Here is a 9,161-nt window from a genome sequence, read left to right on the forward strand (position 1 = left end):
GCAGAGAGGAGCGTAGCAAAGGTCATTGCTATCATTAAGAAACCGAGGCTGGAGAGGTATGTGAGCTGGGATCTCCAAGCAGCCAACTAGCCTGACCTCAGTAAATGGGAAATGAGATAAAGTGCAAAATGAGTTTACCAAGGCTGTCTCACACCAGGCTATAGTAGTAGGTTTATTTTGATAAGATAATTGACTATGTAGACAGAGGACTTCAGAAAGGCAGTCCTTACAGTGCTACAGGCAAAGCCATTAAGCTAGAGAAACAGGGGATTAATGTGAGCGTTGTAAGGATTTACCTAAAGAAAGGATGTCAGGAGGTTGTGCCTCAAGGGAAGCAAGCAGGGTGGAAAGGGGTTATTAATGATGCTCTTCAAAAGGGTGATCTTGTTTACCCAGCAGGAAAACAAGCTCTAATCACATTCGGTCAGATTCGAAGGGCTAGTCATTGCAGAGATTGCTCAGGCTACAGCACCAGAAGAGCTGATGGCTCCAAGGACTGCAATAGGGGAAACAGGATGACAGTCAGCAGCACGAAATGCAAACTTGCGTGTGCAAACAGTAGCTGTAAGATGTTTTGCTCCCAGCTCGTCCCCTGCCATTTGAAAATTACAGAGAAGGGGAGTTTTGATTGATTGATGGTGAGTTCTCACCACAGTGTAGCCGAGAAAAAGAAGGTGGTGACCACAGATGAGATCTCCCCAGCTGATTTAAAGGCACCTTTGGGTGGCTCTGGAGGTGCAGGACCTCTGCAGTGGGCATGCAGGGTGGCTCTGGGCAGCCCTGCCAGGCTGCAGAGGACAGGGCAGAGATGGCCAGGCTGGGGGGAGAGCCCGCTGTGTAGGCTTCTTCTGAAGGTTGAAAACTTCTGAAAACCGGGGCTCGGCTGTGGGATGCCAGGGAGGGAACCTGTGAGTATATGGGCACGGGCAGCACACCTGCCTAACAGGCCAAACACAGCACCTGTGCCATGGGATTGCTTTGTCTCCTCTCGTGGCTTTTCATGAGTACGTTTAGATCTCGAGCATCCCCTCGTTCTTCGCCCTCTTCCAAGTGCCCTACGTGGAAGACGAGATATATTGGCGGAGGAGCTGAATTCAACAGATAGGCTCACCTGAGCCCCACAGTGAGTGGACGGTGCCTCTGAAGGAAGGCACAACCAAGTAAAAAGTACCTGTGCCCCAGAGGTCCGAGGGTTTCCATCAAAAAAGTGTGAAACCCATGTAAAGGGGGAAGTCCCACGGCTCGCACTTACAGAAAATCACTCTTTTTTAGGTTCGAAGGGAAAAGAAACAAACCAAAGCTGGACATCATATTTAGGTTTGAGGTTCAAATGTTTTCAGGTTTGGTTCTTGTTTTAGTCTTTGGGGGCTTTTGCTTTTGTTTGTTTTCTCCTGAACTCCCCCTCCCACCTTCAAATGTCAACCTGGCAGGTTTCTGGAATTGAGTCCTTTTGAGCTTTGCTTCCTGAAAGCCCTGAATTTGCACTTCCCATGTTGCCATCCGATTTGTGTGTACGCTAGTGAGCTACGTCTGCAGATGCATCAGCAAGGACAGACACATTAGCTGTCTCTAAATAACCAAATCTGCCAAAAAAAAAAGTGTGTTGTTTGGCAAGAAAACTACTCCAATGTGAGGAGTGGCCAGTCCACAGGCTGCCAGCACAACCTTGCTGCAGATGGAGGTTTTGGAGGCTTTCTGTACTGATCCCTCTACTGAGCACGTGTAAACTGAAACCAGCTAATACTTTTTAGCACACATATGAGTATATTTTTTCATACGGTTGGAAAAAGCAGGGTTCCTGACAATGCTCTTCTCATCATTTACTTTCTTATTCCAGTGCAGAAACAAGCCAGAGGCCAGTAAGGATACACAGGCACAATCTCAGCACAAGGAAAAAAAGCTGCTTATTTTCTTATTGTTAGTCTTAGAAATAGATGTTTCTTTTCTTTTTCTTTTTCTTTGCGGATTTTTTTACTAGATCAGTCTAAACCATATCTAGTATATAAAATTTCATCCCAGCAGAGCTAATGCCTTTGAAATGAAGCCTAACCACAACCAAAGCAGAGGATAACAATGCCTAGCAGCGCTGATTACAGGTAGTGCTTTCAGCTCTGCTTTTAACAGAGGGTATAATTCTGCTCTTCAGGCGTGACTCCTATTGAAATCAGTGTTGCATTATATATACAAATCTGTGTTAGAATGGTATTCACACTTACAAACACTGTGCTTGTCCATATGGGGAAATTGCAGGTAGGAAGCTGGGCTGCCAGGTAGCAGCATGCTCATGAATTCTCATTAACTCCTCATTTGCATGCTCTTAGTGGGCACGGGGTGTGATTGGCCTTATTCCACTCTCAAAGACAGGAGAGGTCAGAACACAATGGTTTGGGTGAAATTATATACGACAGTCAGAGCTGATTTAATGCCAAGCTTTTGCCAGCAGAGAGCTGTTCCTTCTCTCTGCCCTCAGCCCACCACATCCTGCTGCTGACACTGGTTCTTGGGCTCGTCTGATATTCCAGTAAATTGATGCAACTCACAAAGATGGTCAAGAAAAGCAAGTTGTTTTTACGTATTTTCTTTGCTGGGTTAGTGTGTTGAACCAGATTCCAAGGGGGCATTGAGGGATAAATGTTCCAGGGTGAGATTTGTCCCTCTCTCTGATTGACTGTATGGAAGTAATTCTTGGGATTTCTACAGGCCTGCATCTTAGAAACCAAGCACCATGTGAATCAACTGTGGATTACTAAAATCAAAACAACATTCTGATGAGCAAAACCCATTTACAGGTTGTCAGCCCTTAGTCGTATTGACAAATTCCTCAAGTCGGCAGGACAAATGCCCAGCAGACCTCATGTAAAAGGCAGATCTAAAGAGCTGCTTCTCAAACAAGTTACTTCTGGCCTTGATTCATTCATTTTACACGTGTTTTCATATCTGCACGTCACTGTGTGAACACACATGCTTAAACATTTAGTTGCTTACATTTGCACTGTGCCAGTTTCTCATTGTCACTGTGGTTTTCTGATTAGGACAGCTTGAACGTCTGTGGACCTCTGCAAAACCTCTAGGACCAACGTCCTCAGACCTTGCCTCCATGCGATCCACTCCGAAGCTCACTCAGAGCCTTACACTTTTTTTCCCAGTGAACACAAGGGCAGGCTCTGTTCCCCACGTAACACAGAACAATACTGTCCTATCTGGATAGGAACCAGATTGAGAATCATCTTCCCCATGATGCAGTCACTTGTGCCAAATAGCAAAATGCCTGATTAGGCAGGCTTTCCAGGGACCTACCTCACTGTCCTCAGCTGCACTCCGGCACCACTAACACCGGAGCAGGGAGAGCAGGTGCCATGCCTGCCGGGAGGACAGGGCAGGGAGCATGCTGTAAACGTGCATACCACGCAGCAGCAGCCCTCTGAGGTCAGGCAGGTCCTTTTTCAATGCTTGCTCATTGCTGCAGTTAAATCTCTTCCATGTAATAGCACACAAAAAAAGGAAAATACAGCCCAGCATGTATTACCAGGTGCTGTGTTTCAGTGGTGTCTACCTGATTGCTCGCCTGGTGCAGCAGGCAGTGCTGCTGAGCATGGTGCCATGTTGTCCCTGCTCTCTGTCCCCGGACCACAGGGAGGGTAGTCAGGGCGATGCCGTCTCAGGCCATCTCAGGCACACATCTCCCGCCCAGAGCTGCCATGCGCTGACAGCCTAAGCTGCTCGTGAAAACAGGACTGAGGTTCTCAGCCCCGTATGAGCCAACAAAAGCCTACAAAGCAACCAGCACAAATAGTAACTTACAGCACAGTACAGCCAGCGACAGAGTTTGAGCCTCCCACGTGCTGAAATAGCTGATGCAAATGTTAAACAAAAAATCAGCCTGTGTCTTTTTTGCAGCCTGCTACTACGGAGGGCTGTGACTCCCTGGCAGGGAGGGCTGGCACAGCCATTGCAGACAGTGCAGCCTGCTTTGTTGAGAACCAGCGTATCTGCTGCTCTGTCTTCACACACTGGGGTGGAAACCATGGGAGATTGGGTTCTCCTTTAGGAGCAGATGAATCACCTCTGCTGCAAGCGAAGAGCTTGCAGGAACTAGCCTGGGGGGGTGGTGTGTGGATGAGGGCAATGTGAGTGCCAGCTTGCATGCTGTGGGGCAGCCACCCACTTGCTCTTTCCTGCATGGACCAAGTGAACAAGCTGGGCTTCTGCATGATGGGGACACAAACGGTCATGCCTCACAATAACAGTGTACAGCGATCAAGTGGGTCCAATATACCAGTTTGCTGTGAGTGTAACTGAAGAAGGCTAATCCCAGATTATTAAGGCAACTTTGTTTTTCCCAAGAAACTCTGATGCTTTGAGCAGTAGAAATCAAATGTCCACTCAGTAATCGGGATGAAGTTACACTTGCCAAACAGTGTGGATGCATTTTGCATTTACCTTACTTGTATTGATTTCCCACATTTCCCCCTCTCTGTTTCTGAGTTCAGAAGATTTTTTTTAACTTTATTTGTCACTCCTGACTTACCATGGCACAGCAGACACACTACCTGGGCTTTCTAATGCACCACATCACCAGAGCACGTTATCTGTCAGTGCACGGCCAGTCCAGTGCCGAGCAGTGCTGCATGCCCTGCGCGTTGCTGGACTCCGGTCCCAGCTGGGCACTGTTCTTGTGATATTTGTCCTGTCCCCAGCACACTTTGATAGCAGTGACTCTCTGCCTTGGTCTTATGAGGGCAGAGTTTGGTCCTTCAGATTACTAAGCAAAGAAATCTGTGGATTTGACTAGCTGAGTGATAATGGGAAACGGAAGCTGTCTGCTAGCTTGGCTGTTAACTGATTGCAAAGCTCTTAGCCCTCTGAAAGGCCTGCCACGGCATACAAACCACTCCTGAAGGCCAGAGGACCGCTGACCTCTGGAGCATGCATCACGCTGGATGGGCTGCAGAACAAAGGGGCACCAAGCCCAGAACACTGTACAGAGGAAGGGTGCAAACACTGGCTCTGAGCCCATCTCCCAGGTTTAAAATGGCTTTTACGGGTGCAGTGAGGACTTTCTTGGGCCTAGGGTGGTGGAGGAGCACAGTACCTAGGGGATGATGCCAGGGGAGGGATCCCCAGCAAACACATGCAACCTTTGCTGAACACAGGGAGAGGACAGAGCCCAGCACGGGGACACTGCCCCAGGTTTCCTCCTTCAATTGGCCTGAGCACCAGTGCACATGGAACCCCAGACTCCTTGAAGTGGGCCATCACCCAGCAGCATCTTTGGATTAGAGCAGTTTTGAGACCTCACAGTGAATGGTCTTAGGGCACAAGAAGTTCAGGCTCCCTCCCATGCTCGGAGGGGTTGGTGCTGTCTGTCTTGCCATGCTGAAAGTAGGTTGCACAAATGAAACCTGCCCTTGTTTCCTGAAAGTCCTCTTTTTATTTTTCTGCAAACAAGACCATGCTTGAGCTCTAATCTGTGCTGAGATGAAGCATCTAACTTCTTCAAATCTTGCAAGCTTTACAGTCTGAAGGTTGGGGATGGCTGAGGGAGAAATGAGAACAAGAAATGTCTTGAGCTATGGGGGTTTTGTTATTGTTATTTTCCTTTGTAAGATGAAAGTGATTTTCTGTAACCTGAAACTGTTGGATTTTCCTCTTTTCCCACAAAGTTTTTTCTTTTGTTATTGACATTGTGCAAGAGACAGTCTATCTTTGTGTGATTGACTTAACTTCTCAGGATGCTGGGAGATGCTGGGACCTCTTTAGTAAGGCTGCCTTCTGCCCTTCCTTTACAGGAAAAAAAAAAAAAAAAAGGTGTCATTTACTTCCACTGATGAACAGATGAGTGTTAACATGAATTGATAACATGCATTCAGTTCATTACTCCATATACCTTGTATTACACATGCTGGTATTGGAGCCATCAAATGCTGACAGAACAACAGGAAATAGTCTCAAGTTGTGCCAGGGGAGGTTTAGATTGGATATTAGGAAAAAATTCCTCACTGAAAGAGTTGTCAAGCACTGGGACAGGCTGCCCAGGGAAATGGTTGAGTCACCATCCCTGGAGGTATTTAAAAGACATGTAGATGTGGCTCTTAGGGATGTGGTTTAGTGGTGGACTTGGCAGTGCTAGGTTAATGGTTGGGCTTGATCTTAAAGGTCTTTTCCAACCTAAATGATTATATGATTCTATGAAAAAACTTCCTAAAAATGTTACTCTGCTTTGCAATCAGATAATTTCTCTGACAAAAATGTTTTTAGGGCACTTGTGCAACCATTTTTTGGTGATGTACATCTCTGAAACACATCTTGGATACTTCCCATTCAACCTGGACATTCTCGTATTAAAAGCATATGCATGTGCTTTTAGTTCAGATTAATGCAGATGGGAATGTCGGTTCACATTAAAACCAATAAAAGGGATCCCAGTTCTGTAGGAGGGAATGTGGTTGTGAATCTTCACCAGCGAGTAGGTGCTGTGTTTTGGTTTTCAGTATTTATCACAGTTCTGCCCTTTCTGATATTTCTCTGAGTTGTTGACTGAGAAACAGAGAGAGGTTGGTTTTTTTGTTTGTTTTTACCAATCCCTAAATGTTCAAAATAATGATGTTTGACTGCACTGGAAGTGTGTTTCTGCAGCAGAGGCTCTGCCATTCGGATAAAGTTGGTAATGTCAGTGGCTCTACAGGAGAAATATAGCAGCAACATATTTGAACAGCCTTCCCTTTGAGTACAAAGGATTTCTACCACAAGTGCTGATTAGTGAAATTAATTTCCTCTACATAGCACATACTCTGCAAAATTTCACTTGTCTTTTCTGCTTTTTTCCTAATGGTTTTGTTTGAAAGCAAAGGAAAAATGTGGTGTGTGTGATGCTCTCACATCTTCCTCTTTTCCACAGTAATTGTTTTTAGCAGAATTTAAAGGCCCCTTCTTATTAAATCCAAGCTTCCCTTTTCAGGCTGCAATGCTGCTTCTACCCGTTTAAACCTGTTTCTGGAGCACATATAGGTGAAATGCTGAAAGCCTATTAAAGTGTATGAGAAAGCTTACTCCTTATTCCTGTGAATTAGTGGGCTTATAATACCCACTACAGTGCTCTTATAAAGGAGTCCCTTCTGAACTGTGACTTCAGTATGTAGGAGTCCTTCAACTTTGTTAGCATCCTAAGGATGCATAATATCTTTTCCCTTGAAGAAGTGGCTTCCAAGAATCAAGGACAGGGGAGCTTTAAGTGATGGAAAAAATTATGACTTCTGCCTCTGAACAAAGCAGAACAAAGCACTTGGCCACTACGCTTTCTCTGTTATGGCAGTCTGCTTGCATTCAGGGAGCTCTCCGAAGGGGAAGATACCAAGAGCCATGATACCTAGAAAAAGAGAAGGAGCTCTGACCGAGAATAGCATCTGTGAGATCGGCTGTCTATCTAAAACCTAGGCAGCCTTAATGAAGCGATTAGACTGGCAGCTGATGAGCTCAATCGCTTTCCCTGGGACTGCTCATTGAAGAGCAGGGTTAAACCCCAAGCAAGAAATGCAGATGTGGATGTAACAGGCTGGGGTTTCTGTCTAGTTGTAATATGCTGATGGCAGAAATATGAAAAAAAAAAGAAAAGCTTGAATTTAAAATGAAAGTGAGACAGTAAGCTGTACAGCTCTAATAGGGTTGCCAGTAACTATAATGATGCAGGATACGTGATTAGACTAGAAGTAGAAAGTGCATGGGCCCATCTGACTTGTAGAGAGGTACGGTCCGTTTGCCTAAAATGCTGCACAGCTGTATGGGACATGCAGTGAGGGGAGGATGGATCGGTGGCCTGAGAGCTGGGACTGTGACTTGGAGAAACAGTGGATGAATGACCATAGTCATGATATTTTTTTCTTCTCTGAGTACCATGAAAACACTTGCATGTAAACACACAGTTGTAGTGTCATCTGCATTTGCAAACCGTGCCAGTGGTCCTGATAGAATGTGCGTGGGTAGAGTATAAATTTACAGGATTTAAATCAGAGCCTCAATCAGCAAACACGTGCGCTAGAAACCCTGCAATGGAGAGGCACAGAGTCCCAAACACCTCTCTGCCGTTTCATGCGGAATAACTTTTTTCTCTATAGAAAAGTTGTAACCTGTTCTTGTTCTGCCATTTGATTTCTCTACAGAATACCACCTGGTTAGTTATGTCAAAATAAAACTGTAATTTGTATTACAATTCGATAAGCCCAATTCACTTCCACATCAGTATATCTACTCCATATAATCCAAGGCAGTTATACTGAAGAACTGGAGCAACATAGTGGGGAATAATTTCTGATAAAAAAGGATGCATTCGTTTTACATCAAAGTAATTTAAATCAGCGAGCCAGAAATCTGCATTTAAATAAATGATTTTAATCTTTGATTTCCACTGTATTTTTTTTCCTTGAAGAAAATCAGGTTTCATTGTTGTATAATCCTCTCGCTGTGATTATTACAGCTAAATATAACCCCTTACACTATACCAGGGCTCTTATTTTGCAGGAGGGTGTGCAATATCTGTACAAATCTACATCACTTAGCACATGTTTACTCCCGTGGGCTCTTATTTACTAAGCAGTTTGTTTTTCTGCTTAGGATTTGCTTCAGACTGGTTTTGTTTTGCTGCTCGGGTTCATGAGGGCTCTGCCCTTCCAGGCTTTAGAGCAAGGACTGCCCACACCTCTCCCCTGACCCATCCGGAGCTGGGGTGGGCTGGGGAGCAGGAGGAAGGGGCTGGCGGTGGGTGCCATGGGCGAGCAGTGGGTGCTTCCTGGAGGAGGAGGACCCGGGGTCGGGAAGGCAAGCTCTCCCTCTGCCTCTCCTGCCAGGGTGGATGGATGGGTGGGTGGATGGGTGGATGGATGGAAGGACACTCTCCAGAGCCCTTTTGGTCTCAGGGGCACATCCGGAGGCTGATCCCTGTGCAGGTGCTTGGCCGTGACGGCCGACACGTGCAGCTTAAGCAGTCTTTCCTAAATTTGTGTTATGTAAGTGAACTTGATGGATTACATCCAGCAGGGCCTGAAGTGATGGTGTGAGGTTTTTAAATTTCAAATAACATTCTATAGGATTATTCCCACAGTAGCGTCAGGTGTTTAACTTTGTTGCATTTTAAACTCCAACCTGAGAAGCCCCACCGGTGCCGGCGC

Source organism: Balearica regulorum, chromosome 1, assembly GCF_011004875.1.
Source record: "Balearica regulorum gibbericeps isolate bBalReg1 chromosome 1, bBalReg1.pri, whole genome shotgun sequence".
Classification (NCBI taxonomy): domain Eukaryota; kingdom Metazoa; phylum Chordata; class Aves; order Gruiformes; family Gruidae; genus Balearica; species Balearica regulorum.